The sequence below is a fragment of the Sminthopsis crassicaudata genome, chromosome 3 (genome assembly GCF_048593235.1).
Source record: "Sminthopsis crassicaudata isolate SCR6 chromosome 3, ASM4859323v1, whole genome shotgun sequence".
Classification (NCBI taxonomy): Eukaryota; Metazoa; Chordata; class Mammalia; order Dasyuromorphia; family Dasyuridae; genus Sminthopsis; species Sminthopsis crassicaudata.
In genome coordinates, this window is record NC_133619.1 from 477,699,250 (window position 1) to 477,716,679 (window position 17,430).

Below are 17,430 nucleotides of genomic sequence, written 5' to 3' on the forward strand. Positions count from 1 at the left end.
ACTTAAAAGAGATACAGATTCTTGGCTCAGTAAAAAAAGCAAATGAAATTCAGTTTTATGTTGATAGCCACAATCCAAAGCATTTTTATGATGCACTGAAAGCTATTTATGTGCCAAAGACTGTGGTACATCTGGAGATATAAAATTTCCCCTAAGAACTGTTTTGGCTGCATATCATAAATTTTGGTATGTTATCTTATTAGTGTTATTCTCTTGGATGAAATTATCAATTGTTTCTATGGTTTGTTGTTTCACCCACACATTCTTTAGGATTAGATTATTCAGTTTCTAATTCATTTTTGGTCTCTTTTCCACTGCTCTTTATTATATGTAATTTTTATTGCACAATCTATTTTAGAAGGATGTATTTACAATATCTGCCCTAAAACATGCTCAATTTTTGTGTAACTTCCATGTAGCAACAAGAAAAAAGTATATTCTTTTCTGTCCCTGTCCAATTTTCTCCAAAGGTCAATCATACCTAACTTTTAAAAAATTTTATTTACTTCCTTAACGTCTTTCTTATTTATTTTGTAGTTTGGTTTATCTAATTCTGATAGAGGGAGGTTGAGATGCATCAACAGTATAGTTTTGGTGTCTGTTTCTTCTAGCAACTCTCTTAATTTCTCCTCTAAGAATTTGGATGTTATATCACTTAGTGCATATATGTTTAGTGTTAATATTACTTCATTATCTATGGAACCCTTTCATAAGATGTAGTTTCCTTCCTTATTTCTTTTCATTAGATCTGTTTTTGCTATTGCTGGATCTGAGATCAGGATAGGTACCCTGTTTTGTTGGTTTTTTTTTTTTTTTAAAACTTCAACTAAAGCATAGCTTTACCTTTTACCTTTATTCTGTATGTATCTATCTGCTTCAAATGTATTCCTTATAAACAACATATTGTAGGATTCTGGCTTTTAATTGAGTCAGTTATTTATTTTTACTTTATGGGAGAGTTCATCCCATTCACATTCACAGTTAAAATTACTAGCTCTGTATTTCCCACCATCTTATATTTCCTGAGTTATACTTTTCTCTCTCCTTTCCCCCTTTCCCTCCTCATCAGTGTTTTGTTTCTAACCATTACTTTCCTCAATCTATCCATCCTTTTTTCAGCTCCTCCCCTCTTTCTTATCCCTTTCCTCTTCTACTTCTGCCCTCTCTTCTATTAGCCTCTCCTACTTCCTATAGAGTGAGACAAGTTTCTATATCAAACAATATATGATATTTCTTTTTTGAGCCAAATTTGATGAAATTAAAGTTCAAACAATGCTCACCCCACTCCTTTCTTTCCCTCAAATGTAATAGATCTTTTTTTAACTCATCATGTGATGTGATTTACCCCATTTATCTTCCCTTTCCTCTTCTTCCAGTACAATCCCTTTTCTACCCTTAATTTCTTTTTTGTATCTTCTCATGAAAGTCAACTCATATTTATACCCTCTAAGTATACCCTTAATAAAAAGTAAAACTTTTCATCTTCCCATGTGGGGATATAAACATTTTAACTTTTAAAAAACATTTTTTTTTCTTCCCTTTTTACCTTCTTATATTTCTCCTGAGTTCTATATTTGAAGATCAAATTTTCTGTTCAGTTCTGGTCTTTTCATCAGAGATAAATGAAAACCCCTTATTTCATTGAATGTCCATCTTTTCCCCTGAAAGATAATGCTTAGTTTTGCTCAGTAGTTGATTCTTGGCTATAGTCCAAGCTCCTTTGCCCTCCATATTCCTAGCCCTTCAATCCTTTAAAGTGGAGTCCTGTATAATTTAGATTGTGGCTTCTCGATATTTGAATTATTTATTTCAAGCTGCTTGCAGTATTTTCTCATGGATCTGATAATTTTGGAATTTAGCTACAATATTCCATAGTTTTCACTTTAGGGTCTCTTTCAGGGGGTGATCGACGGATTCTTTCAATGACTATTTTATCCTCTAGTTTTAGGATATCAGGGCAGTTTTCTTTGATAATTCTTGAAAGATGTTATCCAGGCTTTTTTTTTTCATTGTGGTCTTCAGGTAGCCCAATAATTCTGAGCTTGTCTCTTTTGAATCTATTTACCAGGTCAGTTAATTTTCAATAACATATTTTGTATTGTCTTCTATTTTTTCATATTTTTTTGTTTTGCTTGACTGATTCTTGATGTCTCATTGAGTCATTCACTTCCATTTGTCCAATTCTAATTTTTAGTGAATTGTTTTTCTTCAGTTAGCTTTTTTACTTCTTTTTGTCCAAATGTATTTTAAAGGAGTTGTGTTTTTTTCCACTTAACTAATTCTATTTTTTAAAAAGACTTGCTCTCTTTTTCCATTTCACAATTCTATTTTTAAGGAGTTGTTCTCTTTTTTCATTTTATCAATTCTATTTCTCAAGGAATTGTTTTCCCATTTTACCAAATCTGTTTTTTAAAAAGTGGTTTTCTTCAATATACATATATTTTTTTTCATTTCACTAAATGTATTTTAACTAGTTGTTTTCTTCAATCAATTTCTGTTTCCTTTTACCAAACTCTCCTGCAAAGCTCTCATTTTCTTTCCCCATTTTTTCTTCTAACTCCCTTTTAAGATTATTTTTTACAATTCTTGAAATTAGCTAAAATATTACTTGGAGTTTTCATTTTAGAGTCTTTTTTAGAAATAATTGATGGATTCTTTCAATGACAATTTTACCCTCTGGTTCTAGGATATTAGGGCAGTTTTCCTTGGTGATTTTTAAAAAGATATTGTCTACACTCTTTTTCTCATTGTAGTTTTTCAGATAGGCCAACAATTCTTAGATTGATTCTCCTGGATCTATTTTCCAAGTAAGTTGTTTATTTCAATGAGGTATTTTATATATTTTTCCATTTTTTTCATTTTTAAAATGTTGTTTGACTGATTCTTGATGCATCACTGAGTCATTCACTTCCATTTGTTCAATTCTAATTTTTAGTGAATTATTTTCTCCAGTTAGCTTTTTTTTAAACTTCTTTTTTTATTTAGCCAACTGAACTTTTAAATGAGTTTTTTGTTCACAGGATTTATTTTTTCCATTTCACCAATTCTATTTTTTAGGGACTTGTTCTCTTTTTTCCATTTCACCAATTCTGGTTTTCAATGAGTTTTTTTTTTCTTTTGCCATTTTGCCAAAACTATTTCTTGAAATGTTGAAAAGAAAACTTAACACAATTTGGTTTCTTTTCTAAACTCTCCTGCAAAGCTCTCACTTCCTTTAGGGGGATTTTGGGGGGGACTTTGGGGGAGAAATGGGATTTTTTTTTTCTAAGTCTCTCTTATGATCTTTTTTGAATTCTTCCAAGAGAGCATTTTGAGCTGGAAACCCACCCTATCACCTTTTGAGGCTTCTTCTGGAGGCATTTTGCTTTTATTGTCATTAGAATTTGAAGTCTGTTCTGCCCTGTCTTCATAATAGCTATCTTTGGTCAGAGAACTTTTTTGTTTTGGTTTGGTTTGGTTCTTGCTCCTAGAGTGATATTGTTCCAAGTTTCCTCTACAAGGTAACAGGAGCTTTACATTGCCCTGGGATCAGTGCTTCCAGTTTACTTCCCATATTGGATGAACCTGGTCAAGACGTACTTATTATGCTGGAGTTTGGGAACTCACTGTTTGCCTTCTGTAGTTGCATTTGAGGTCTCACATCAAGTCTTTTGATTCACTGTCCTTCTGAACCAGGACAGAGTAGCCAATGCTGCTCTATTTTGGATAAGAGTCTTCCATTTAGATTCCCTGTAGGAGGCTTCTCTGCCTTGGGCCTCCTTGCACCTAGCCTGCACTGGACCACATCCCCCCCTCTGCCTAATTGAAACAGACATTTTCTGAAATCCTTCTGATTTATTTTCTGCTGGAAATTTGTTACACTCTAAATATATGTGGGTTCTGTCACTTCAAAATACATACAGAGGCTAAATTTAGTGTTGACTGTAAAGGAAGCCAGGAAGAACTCAAAGTTCTGTCTATTCTCTGTCATCTTGGCTCTGCCCCTGAACTGTGATGCATCTCAATTAGTCAATATTGAGAGTGCCACAGTTATTAGTGATAAGAACATGATCCTAGAAGATAGGCTGAATGCTTTGATAGTATTCTCAATAGACCATCATGAATTATTGCTGAAGTTATTGACTATTTATCTCAAGTTGAAATCAATCACTACCTAGCTGAAATTCCAAATAGAGAAGAAATTTTGAGTGACTTTAGACTACTTTTGTGCGATAAACCACTGGATGCTGATTTTAATACAGTGGAAATTTAAGGGGGGGTCCATTGCTTATGCAAAAACTGACTGACATTTTACAGTTTATATGACAAGAGGAAGCTATGTCCCAGGAGTTCAAGGATACTTCTATTGTCCAGATTTATACAAATATCAAGACAATAGATTGTCCTGTGGCAGTCACAGGGGGTCTCTCTCTTAACCATTTCTGGGAAGATTCTTATCAGAGTTCTCCTTAATATGCTGACCCTACACTTAGAGAAAGTCATCTACCTGAGAGCCTATGTGGATTTAGAAGGGGCTGAGAAACAATCAATATGATGTTTATCACCCAATAACTCCAGGAAAAATTCCAGAAGCAGAATAGAGGCTTGTAAATCTGAGCAAGGCCTTTGATACTATAAGTCATGAGAGTTTAGGCAAAATTATGCCAAAATTTATATGTATAATAAATCAATTTCATGATGGTGTACTTGTCTGGGTTCTAGAAAATGGACCGTGCTCTCCAGCTTTCCCAGTCACCAATGGAATGAAACAAGGTGTGTGCTTGCTCTCATGTTTTTTGGCATGATGTTTTCAGCCATGTTGTCAAATGCCTTCAACAAGAACTAACATAGCATCAAAGTCAGCTATTGCACTGATGACAAATTTTTCAACTTAAAAAGGCCAAAAGCCAAAACTAAAGTAGAAGGAGTGTTGGTGCATGACTTTTTGTTTGCAGATGATTGTGTGCTCCATGCAGCTTCCAAAACTGAGATACAACAAAGTATGGGTCAATTATCTGTTGCTTGTGCTAATTTTGATCTAACAGTCAGGACCAAGAAAACACAAGTCCTCTATCAGTCAACACCACCATCCATATGTGGAACCATCGGTTACAATAAAGAAGAGAGGTATTAAACTGAAGGTCTACAGAGTCGTTGGGCTGACCTCATTGTCATATCTGTGAAACCTGGGCAGCATATCAACGTCATACCAGGAAAATGAATCACTTCTATTTGAAATGTCTTAAGACAATCATGAAGATCACCTGGCAGAATAAGGTCCTTTCTCAAACTAAACCACCATGCATTCTAACTCTACCACAGAGAGTTGGTCTGACCACACTGTTCAAATGCCAAATTTATAATTGTCCCCAAAAATTATTTTATGGAGAACTCACATAGGACAAGCCCTCACAAGATGGTAAGAAAATGCAATACAAGGACACTCACAAGTATCTCCTAAGAACTTTAGAATCAATTGTATGGCATGGGAGACACTGGCACAGGACTTCCAGCATGGTGTGCCCTCATCAGAGAAGGTGCTGTGCTCTATGATCAAAGCAGAACTGAATTATCCCAAAGGAAACATGAAATTCACATAATTAGAGAATCCACCCCAAATGTTCATAGGCACTATTTGTGTCTGACCTGTGGCAGAGCATTTCGAACTCATACTGGTCTGATCAGCTACAGTTGGACACTCTGTAACTCATCTCTTAATGCAGTGGTGTCATTTTGGATTTCTTCAAAAATGAAGGACAACAACCAGCAATCAAGCAACCAAAACAGCTCTGTAGACCTTCAGTTAGGTATGCAGGCTAATGCCTCTTCTCTTCATCACTTTCCTTTAAAGCCTCCCAAACATTGAATTAGCAATGGCAATATGTATATCAGTCTCATCACTTATGTGCATCTAGAAAGTATATTGCCAAGGTTAGTGAGCTTATCCACATTATTCAAATTTTCTGTTTTATGATATAATAGGTGGTTCCACATATTTCAAGCTATACTGGGTACACAATCATCTGAGAGCAAAAAAGCATGTACCAACTCTCCCTTAACTTTAGGCTTGCATCTTTTTCAAGTTAAATCATCTACTATCAGTGCATTAGCTGACCTTGATGCCAATCAGCACAAGACACTCTGACACACAAGAGGAGCCAAATTGGATTCAGAACCTCTTCTTCAGTTGGGAGATTGACTAAACAGTGATTGATTTCAACATAAGTACATGGTCAATAATTTCACCATTGGTTGTTAATAGTATGTTTAGAACATTATGGAAGTGTTCAGCCCATCTTTCTTGGATTATGTCCAGGATCATAACATTGAGTGACTCCACCAGGATTGAGTAGTTGAGATGCATCATAAATCTTTAGCCCATAAATAGCCTTCAGGATATTATAAAAGCACTTTGAATTATTACTATTAGCATAAAACTAAATTTCATCTATCTTTGTGAGCCAAAAATATTGCATCTCTCTAAGCTTCACTTGTACTTTACTTCTGATAGAGTTAAACACTGCCTTCTTAGAAACAGAAAAATTATTCTGCTACTAAACTCTAAGAAGTTCTGACTTTTAAAATTCAATAACTTTTGAATTTCTCCATTATTTTCTTCAAACTAATTCTAATGTTCACAAGTGTTTTGGCCGATGAAGAAATGTGGTGCTGTACGTCAAATTTCTGAAAGCAGCCCACTCCTTTTTTTGCTTCACTATTGCCAAGTTGGCTGAACATTTCCTCCAAGTCAGCAACAAACTGTTTATGCTCAGAGAAGCACTCTAATCTGATGACACTGAATCCTGGTAAACATCTCTCCTTGGAGACACCACTTTTATTGAATGTGAATGCTTAGTTTGGAGAGGATAAGTCTATAATCAGTCCAGCTTTCTGCACCGCACATTGCCTTCATCATTCTCACATCCTGTCTCTTCTCTTTACAATGATATAGTCTATTAAATGATAATATTTGCTATGAGGGTACGTACATCCATGAAGTTTTATTGCACTTTAAGTAAAAAGAAGACAGTGTTGATGATGAGACAGTCGCGAGACTCATAAGTTTTCAGTATTAGATGATTTCCATGTCTGATAGTCTGTTCTATTCTGGCATGAAAGTTACCAGAATTATAAGTTTGTCCTCTTCCAGGACTGATGATGAAGATCTAAAGTCTTATTTGACCTCATCAGAGTTCAAAATGGTAGGAGAATAGACATAGTTAATAGTGGTATGGCACTTTCCCACAAGTGGAAATTGCATTGCCATAAGTCTGGTGTTCATTCCTTTTGGAAGGACACACAGGCATATTAAATAGATTATATTTGATTGGGAAACCTATGTCAGCCTCATGATGCTCTTCATCAAAGCAACCACTCCGGAAAAATGTATAATCAGCTGTGACATTGGTAACCTGGTCTTTATTGCCAGCTTTGATTAACTCGGGGCTATAAACATCTGCTGAGTTATCTCACAAAAACTGTGTTGTCCATAAGTGTGCACATATTCCATGTACCAGTGTGAGTGGAATTATTTTTACAAAAATTTTGTACATTTTTGATATATTCTGACTGCAAGGTAGGATCCCTAGCTGAGGCCCCTCATTTGCCTTTAACTGCTTTAGCCTGTCTGCCAAAACGGTTTTTCTGTGGTATGGCTGCTATACATGCTACAGCTTCTTTGAGGTACAAGATGTGTGGCAGGTAGGTAACAAAAGTTCAAAGCAACCCTGGAAAGGGCTCATAGCTGTACACCCTACTACTAACATTGTCTAGATATGTTTGCCATCATAACAATCCTTCTATGCTTGTATGCTTTAGGGATTAACATTGTCAATAAAAACAAAATAAAAATTTAAAACAAAAGAAAGAAAACAGAAAAGGAGGCAGGGAGGGGGAAAGGAAGGAAGGAAAAAAGGAAGGGAAAAAGGGAGGGAGAGAGAGAGGAAGGAAAGGAGGAAGACGTGGGAGAAGGGGGTAGGGTTAGATTAATTGATTATAATAGATTGATTTGTATGCCTACATGTAACCATATCAATACATATAAAGTAGATACAGAATAGATAGAATGAAATTGGGGGGAGGCAAAGTCTAAGGAAGAAAAAGACAGGTGAAGAGAGAAATGGGAGAAAATACAAGAGTTATTTTGGAAGTAGATTGTACAGTATTTGATAAGTGACTGAATATAGGGGAAAGGAGCTGAAACATTCTGAAATTCCTAAATGAATTCCTAAATGAATATCTAAAAATTAACAAATTTTCTTTCAATGAAACAAGGTAAAGAGGGAAATACAATAGAATAATGTGAGGGAAGGAAGGGATAAAGGGGTAGGTGGTTCATCATTTAGATGTTTTTTTTCCCTAGGAATATGAACTTGAGTCTCTTCCCTTAACAAAATCCAACCAATCCCCCAACCCTAGCCAAGTAGTATCTAATGAGAGGGAAAGGAAGGTCAATGAGGGCTGTGGGAGCCAGGGGAAAACTGTATAAATGAGGTAGTCTTTGGGTATAGTCTTAAATGATTCTTTTAGAGGGGATAATATTAATAATAGCTAATAGCTAATAGCACCTAGCATAAATATAGTCTTTTAAACATATACAAAGATAGGCTTGCAAAGTGCTTTACATAACATATCTGGGGAAAGGAGAACCTTAAGTGTGAACTTTAGGGCTGGAAGTTTGAGAAAAGAGAAGGTACGAAGCAGCTGTTACAATGCATTTGCTCAGAAATAAGCATAACACACTTAAAGAATTGTTGGCCATGGAAAAGACCTAGCTGAAACTAGAAGGTATACATTTTCTGTGGTAAAGATATATATAGTTTTCTTCTTTTGTAGTGTTCTAAGTAGTTGGAGCAGAATGGAGAAATTAGAGAGAGGCACTGATCCAGGATTAAAGACTGACAAAATATAGTATTTCTTGGTGTTACAGTCCAAAATGGTGGCAAAATCTTTTCTATAGTTAAGAGATTTATAATTTAATTTGTTCTTTTCTGAAAATTGGGGCTGAGAAGGGTACCGAAGCATAGCCCTGTTGATGTTAACATATTCAGTTATCTCACTTGAAGAGGTAAGTAGAACAGTGGATAGAACAAAGAACCACTGTTAGGAAGACCTGAATTAAAATCTTACCTCAGAGATTTACTAGCTGTGTGGCCTGAGCACATCATTTTACCTCTCCTCAGCTTTCTCATCTGTAAAATGGAGGTGATAACAATACACAAATTTTCCAGAGTTACTAACGAGGATAAAATGCAGCAATAATATTTGTAAAGTATTTTGTAAACCTTAAAGTGCTACAAAAATGCTCGCTATTATTATCATTATTATACTAACACAGCTAACTGGGTTGTAATAATGTTAATTGTTCCAGAATTCCCTGTGTCCTAACATTTCATGGACTTGATAATATGCTACATCTGAACCTTATTTTATTTTACTCCAATGCTACAGAATTGTTACATTTATTCCCATCAAATCCGCTGGGGATGAATAGACTCCAGATATGATAATCATGAGGATATTTTATTCCAATAGTGTTTTGTATTTTCTTTGCAAAGCTGTCATTTTTTTACTGCTCATCTTCCCCACTGTCTAAACTATCAATGTGCTGAAAATTCCTTATAAATTATAATCTACCCATGCAACATTTCAGATACCCAGGAAGAGTTTGCAGATGACTTATGAATTGTTTTTGCTTGAGAAGGGACTTATTTTCAATATTAGACTCTTTGCAAAATAACATTATAAAACTGACATATATTAACCAAAGCTTCTATTGTAAACTGACAGTAATATGGCGCATTAAACCTTCATGTCAAATGGAATGTGTTTATGGCTCCCCCAGCATCCATGAATGTATTAGATGTTCTCTGAGGTCTCTTTTGACTATAATAGTCTATAAAGTAGACTGAAATACAATGATAAATAATACAATAAAGAAATAAAATCCAATGCTCATATTTTAAAACCTGTCTTTCCATTTCACACTTTTATTTCCTTGGATAAATCCAAGAACAGAAAAAGACTATAGATGTAGGTACTACTTGGAATATTTGGCTATGCCCACTAAGCTTCTCCCACCAGATGAAGAGAAAAAAGGAAGCTCTCAACAGGTAAAAGAAATGAAATCCTGGACTTAGAGTTGGAATCAAACACCTGAATGCCCTGACCACTGTATAATCTTGGACAAATCATTTCTCCTCAATTTCCTCATCTACAAATCAGGAGATTGGTTAGATGAGTTTAAATATTTAAATTTAATTTAATTTGAGAGATAACCAGGAATGTGCTAGAGTCAACTTGACTCACTGTTAAATTTCAGGGTAAGCATTTACTCCCTGGAAATGGGTAAATGCTTAAACTCAAGGCTTGCTTCATTATTTTGTTGATTTGTTTTGACTTAGGAAAGTGATGGCAAAAAATGTTAATAATACAAATTAAACTCAAAAGTGTTAGGATAGTTTTTCCCTCCTAGAGAGTCAGTTGTTAAACATTATCAGCACACTTGCAAGTGTCACTTACATAATCAAAAGAGTTAGATCCTCAACAATTTTTTAGAGAATAAATGTACCACCAAACTAAAAGGTTTGAGAACTGTAAAAAATGTGTAGTCAAGCAAAACAAATCTCCAATTTAGCCATATCCAAAAAATAAATAAAACTAAGTCTTTGAGTTTGGAATCCTTACCTCTCTGTCAGGAGATAAGTATCATGTACCATCATTGCTTGTACTGTTTCATAAAACTCTTTAAACTATCCATTTGGCCCTCTAGAGAATTAATGATTTAAACAAGTAACTTTCTTCAAGGTTACATCTTCTATTTCCCAGGGGAATGAAACAAGCATATATTAAGCACTTATATGCCAGGCACTATGATAAGTTCTATTTAGTTTGTACTTTGCAAGAACTGTGGGCAGTGAGTTGTTATGATACTCAATTTACAGATGAGTAAAATGAAGCAGAAAAAGGTTTGAGGTCTTGCCTGAAGTCATACTGTTAATAAATATCTAAGGCCAGATTTGAATTCGGGTATTTCTGTCTCCAGGACTAACACTTATGTATTGCTTGCTTCTTTATTGGCTTTTAACCTCCTTCTTCCCTAAGAATTTTTAAAGATATCAAATTTTCTACGTTTAGTACATTTAAGAATTTTTATAAGTGAGAAATGGAGAACTTTTCATGACCATCTAGAGCAACATTGGACAATATCGACTTTTTCTTTTACCATTCTTCTAATGCTTAGAATCAACTCTCTATTCCATGAGATCTTTAGATGGCCACTGAAATTTTAAAAAGAGCTGCTTCTATTAGAAAAATGAAAATTAAAACAACTCTGAGATAGCACTTCATACCTGTAAGATTGGTTAAAATGACAGGAAAAGATAAAGATAAATGTTGAAGGAAAAACTGGGACATTGTTCAGCATTGTTGTTGATGGAGTTGGGAACTAATCCAGCCACTCTGGAGAGAAATTTGGAACTATGGCCAAAGAACAATAAAACTGTGCAAAAATTCCAATAGATGGAGAGAGCTATCCACATCTAAAGAGAGAACTATGAAGACTGAATGTGGATCTAATCATAGCATTTTCACCTTTTGGTTGTTGTTGTTTGGTTAGTTGTTTTTTTCTTCCTCATATATTTTCCGCCTTTGATCTGCTTTTTATTGTGCAGCATGACAAATGTAGAAGTATGTTTAGAAGAACTATATATGTTTAACCTATATATCAGATTGCCTGCTGTCTAGGAGAGGAGGAAGGTGATGAGAGAGGGAGAAAAATCTGGAACATAAGGTTTTACAAAGGTGAATTTTGAAAACTATCTTTGTATTTGGAAAAATATAATACTATTTTAAAAACATAAAAAATTAAACCTTTTAAAAACTGTGCATATATTTTGATACAACTACTGGGTTTGTATCCTAAGAGATCATAAAAGAGGAAAAAGGACCAGCATGTGCAAAAATGCTTGTAGTAGCTCTTTTTATGATGGCAAGGAATTGGAAACTAAGTGGATGGATGCCCATCAGTTGGGAAATAGCTAAACAAGTTATGTTATACAAATGTAATGGAATATTATTGTTCCATAAGAAATAATGAGAAGGCTGACTTCAGAAAAGCCTAGAAAGACTTACATGAACTGATGCTAAGAAAAGTGAGCAGAACCAGGAGAACAATTTTACAAAGTAACAATAAGATTATGTGATGACAGACTTAGCTCTTCTCAGCAAAGTGGTGATCCAAGACAATTCCAAGAAATTTGGGATGGACAATGCCATTCGCACTCCAGAGAGAGAGAGGGGGGGGGGGGACAGGAAGAGGAAGAAGGAGAGGGAGAGGGAGGGGGAGAGGGAGGAGGAGAGGGAGAGGGAGAGGGAGAGGGAGAGGGAGAGGGAGATTGAATGTAGATTGAAGAATAATGTTTACACCTTTTTTATTTGTTTACTTTTTCTTTCTTATGTTTTTTTCCCCTTTTGGTCTGATTTTTCTTGCACAACATGACAAAGACAAAAATATGTTTAAAAGGGATTATACCTGTTTAACCTATATCAGATTGTCTTGGGGAGGAGGGGCAGGAAAAGAAGAAGGGAAAAAAATTGAAACACAAAATCTTGTAAAAATGAATGTTGAAAATTATCTTTACATGTATTTGGAAAAATAAAATTTTATTGAGGATAAAAACCACTGCTTCTGTAATACTTCTGAGGGCAATTACAATATTTCTTGGCCATCTATAGAGAAGGCTTTGGGTTTTGTTTTGGCAAAATCAAGTGGGTTATACGCTTAAAGGTAGAACTTGCATAAATAGTGATTTTTTTAGAATGGCTTCTCTTTGAAAGCTTCAGGGTTGCTTTGGGCTCCTGAGCATTCTGGGTTTTTTTTAATGCTCAAATGTTATATACTAGATCCTTAAGTATAAGTAGTTGAAACATTGAACACTGCTAAATAAGCATGATTTTAGCTGACTCCTTGTACAAGTGAGGCCATCTGGCAAAATCATAAAGAACTTTGCAGAGACCAAATATTTTCTGGATTAATATTGCTGACTAGTTCTTCACATTGAAAAATACTAGAGAATAGGATGGGGTATGGCACTGCTGCATTTTTCATATTGATTACTTATTTATTTGCTTATAGAGAATAATAGCATTTTTAAAATATACATAATCTATATGCTAAATAATGTAAAGAAATGACTCATGTTGCCATATAGTGAATGCTATTAGATATTACTAATCTGACTATTTTGTCGGTTATTTTTCAGTTTGCAAAAAAGTAATGATCAAATTATTTCATAAGATTAAAATATCAGATTTCCTTTAGAAAAAGATATTTACTGTGTTTAAAACTGGATAGCTCCATTGATTAAAGCCGTGTGTTAATTAGGTCAATGTCATGTAAAGTTAACCCCATGTGGATTAACTAGCATTTCTCTTTTCCACCCTGCCCCCTGCTACCTAGCTCATGTATGGGTGTAGCCTTGCCACAAAGAGCATCAGGTCAGAGCCTGGTGGTTGACAACAACATCACTGATACTAACACAGCTCTGTGGATAGGAGATCAATTAGTAATAGTGTGGAAAAAGACAATTTTTCAGTGAACACTTAACTCATTTAAACTTCAGATTTTAACCTTAAAGCAAGTCACAAAATGATGCTGCTTTCACATAGTATTCATTCAATCTCCTGTGGAAAACTGAACACAATTTCTTATTGTTGTTGCTGTTACCATCTTTTTTTTTAAATAAGAGAAATGCTTAAGACTTTAGTGAACAATTGCAAGATTGAAACACAGGCAAATTTTTTTTAATCTATTGTGTGTGTGTGTGTGTTTTTGTTGTTGTTGATGCAAAGGCTTTTGGAATACAGTACAAAAATATATATATATCAAACTATTGTTGTTTCTTCAGATGAAACTTTTTCCTACTCTTGAATGAAATGCTAATACATAACATAAATATATAAACTATATAATATATTAATTATTATTAATATATAATAAAATTATATATCATTAATCAATATTAATATACTAATAATATAGTTGTGTATTATTAATTAATATTAATGTGCATTATTAATTATTATTTAATATATTAATAATATATAATATAAAATATAAACTGATACATACAGTTAAAAAAAATCACATGATGAATAAAAAGAACTCTATGGTCAGAGACTGAGAGACAGAAGGCCTGTGCCCTATCTGGCCCTGATACTTAGTAGCCATGTGACCCTAAGCAAGTCATCCTATCAGCTTCCTCTCTAATAAAATGCAGATAGTACTAATCAAACTTATGTAACAAGTCTTATATTTATAATTAAGGAAGGCTTAGTGCATTGGGACTAGCTCCTATCACACTTAAAAGCAAAGAGTATTTGAGAGAAGAGGAAGATAGAAAAAGAAGCTGGTAGAACTCTGGATGGACAAGCAATAAAAAGTTACTTTAGCAATATTGATTCAATGATTCAGCAATCTCCATTATATTCCAATCACTGGAGATTATGCTATAAATCCAAATAACTTCATGGAGTAACCTAAACATTGGTTCTTAGAATTTAGAACTATGAGGAAATTTAAAAGTCTTTTAGTCCAATCCTATGTTTTTATAAATTAGGAAATTGAGATTACAAGTACTTTGTAAAACTTAAAACTCTATATAATTATGAGCTATTATAAATATAAAAGGGATATTTTTGTGGACAAATCAAGAATATATAGGAAAAGGTTATGGTCTGTTTCCAAAAAAGAGAATTTAACAACAGAATAAGATGCCATATGGAGAGGCAAACAAGAAAATATTTTTTCTCATGTTCAAAATTTTTACCTGAAAAATTTAACAGAATGTTAGCACAGCAGGATAGAGAATACAGCTTGTACACAGCTACCAGAGAATTGCCAGAGAGGATGGGCTACTTACCAGATGAATTTATCAGTATTTCTGTCCACATTGACACTTTATTCAACTATGACAAGGGGTTCTCAAACCTTTTTTGTGTGTTTCATGGATCCTTTTGGCAATCTGGTAAAGCCTATGAACCTTTTCTCAGAATATTATTTTTAAATGCATAACATACATAGGACTATAAAAGAAACCACCTCCATTGAATATGGTTTTAAAACATGAGACAAATAAGTTTACAGAATCTAAGTTAAAAATTCTTAAGCCATTATAATTAAGGAAAGCTTAGTGCATTGGGACTAGCTCCTATCACACCTAAAAGCAAAGAGTATTTGAGAGAAGAGGAAGATAGAAAAAGAAGCTGGTAGAACTCTGGATGGACAAGCAATAAAAAGTTACTTTAGCAATATTGATTCAATGATTCAGCAATCTCCATTATATTCCAATCACTGGAGATTTTGCTATAAATCCAAATAACTTCATGGAGTAACCTAAACATTGGTTCTTAGAATTTAGAACTATGAGGAAATTTAAAAGTCTTTTAGTCCAATCCTATGTTTTTATAAATTAGGAAATTGAGATCGCAAGGTCAAGTTACTTGCCCCAAATTGCAAGCCAAAGACTTAAAGATGAAAACCAACTAGCCTTTCTACTATTTCCTTTTCCTGAGTTGTAGGAGGAATTGATAAATAATAGAGGTAGACTAGCCTATAGGAAACAAGTCCTTGGTATATACACTAATATTATTCTTTACCTGAGTCCAGTCCAAGTGAATGAATATACGGAAATTTATGATGACTCCTAATGACTTAGGGCAAAGGGGAATATAGAAAGAAACAGAGAGACATAGATGGAGACAGACAGGCATAAAAACAGAAAAAGAGACAAGAAGAAAGATGAAGAGGAAGATTCACCTTTTTATATGTCCATTTAGATTTAGGTCAGCAACCCTTTGGTCATCATTTTTTCCTAGCTCCACAACCAACTAGAAGATTCTTCATTCAGTAGTAGCTCCCACGTCATTATGGTCTAATATAGGCTCATCCCAACTTTCTACTCAGTTCTTTAGAATGAAGGAATATCCATCTTATGAAACTTAGATTTATATCTAAAATGCAGAATAGGTGCCAGTTCCATTGATTCATAGATTAAGCTTTGGGTATTTGACCAAGAATGGCTTCATGGAAGTTAGATAAAAGACTTATCCCAAAATATCTTTTGAGCTAAGTCAAAAATATTTGAACAAAAATATAAGACCCAAAGAGAAAAAAGTAAATATATTAAATTCTCAGGTTTTAGGTGGTGCATTATTTCTGAGAATCTTCAAAGCATGAAATGAGTAAACAACCTGACTTTAAGAAATTCCCCAAAATAATTGTTGTGACAATCAGAACCACTTATAATATTTTTTCTAGGAATTAATCATCTTTACCTACTTTCTCTAGAAGAAAAACCCATTTGTTGGGAACAATCCTGGACATCACTCTTGAAATAGATTAATAATTAGAGTTTTTATTTGGGCCTGCCATATAGACACTATTGGTATACACCATATATACTAATTTTAGTAAGCTACCTTTTAATGGGTACCATATTAATTTAATAACAGAGTGGGAGTAGCGGATCAAATCTTCAAGAACATCAGATGTTTTTCAGAAGTCTCAAAGACTCTGTAATAGTGGCTGTGCTTTAGACTCCATCTACCTATTAAAACACTAAGTGATACATGCCTGAATAGGAGTTGCCTAAAATTTTAAAGAAAAGCCTTTCAAGAATCAGTTCTCTCTCATTTTCAAATATTAGAACTGATTTCCTACTTTAGTACTGAATGTTATTGCATACTTGAGATAGAAAGAGTTGGAATAGTGCTGGAGTTATGCAAGAAGAGAAGACTAGTTTTAATCAAAACACATGGATCAAATAACAAAATTGTGGTATGTAATCAAAGAAGTCTTCCAACTACCTTAACCAAAAGAGAAAAGCTGCAGATGCACATGCCATGAGGCCATTTCAATTACATTTCTGCTCATCAGCTAAGCAGAGCAATCTGATATAAATCATGTTTCTCAAATAGGAACCACTTCAAAAGTAGTGCAAAATATGGTGTTATCAGATATATATTACACAGTAAGAAATATCCATGATGAGGAATATTCAAGATTAGGAGTATCTTGTATTCCATTCATAAATGCTACAAAAGAGTCTTATCTCCTCTTAGTAGGTATGACATTGTAGAATCTCCCCCATGTATTCTCCAAATCCAAAGCAGAGTTTTACAATTGACATTTTGATATTCATAGAGCACTTTTAAATTTGCAGTGTATTTTGCATACAATAAGAAGAGGGACCAGACTTGTAGTTTAATTAACCTCTGGAGTTCCTAGTGAGGAAAACTCTAGCAATGAAAATCTGCACCTGTTTTGCAAGTCCATTTTAGAAAGCCACCTGAAGTACTGAAATATTGTGGCTTGCCCAAGGCCATATGGGAATATATGTTGGAGAGGAGATTTGAACCCGACTGGCTCTGGTCCTCAGGCTAGTTCTCCAT

General features: G+C 34.3%; 1 protein-coding gene across 6 annotated transcripts in view; it reads right to left on the reverse strand.

Annotated features, from left to right (window-relative positions):
- The window catches only part of MTUS2 (microtubule associated scaffold protein 2), a 763,366-nt gene that overhangs the window by 511,622 nt on the left and 234,314 nt on the right, over positions 1-17,430 (reverse strand). The gene's annotated exons all lie outside the window — the stretch shown is intronic.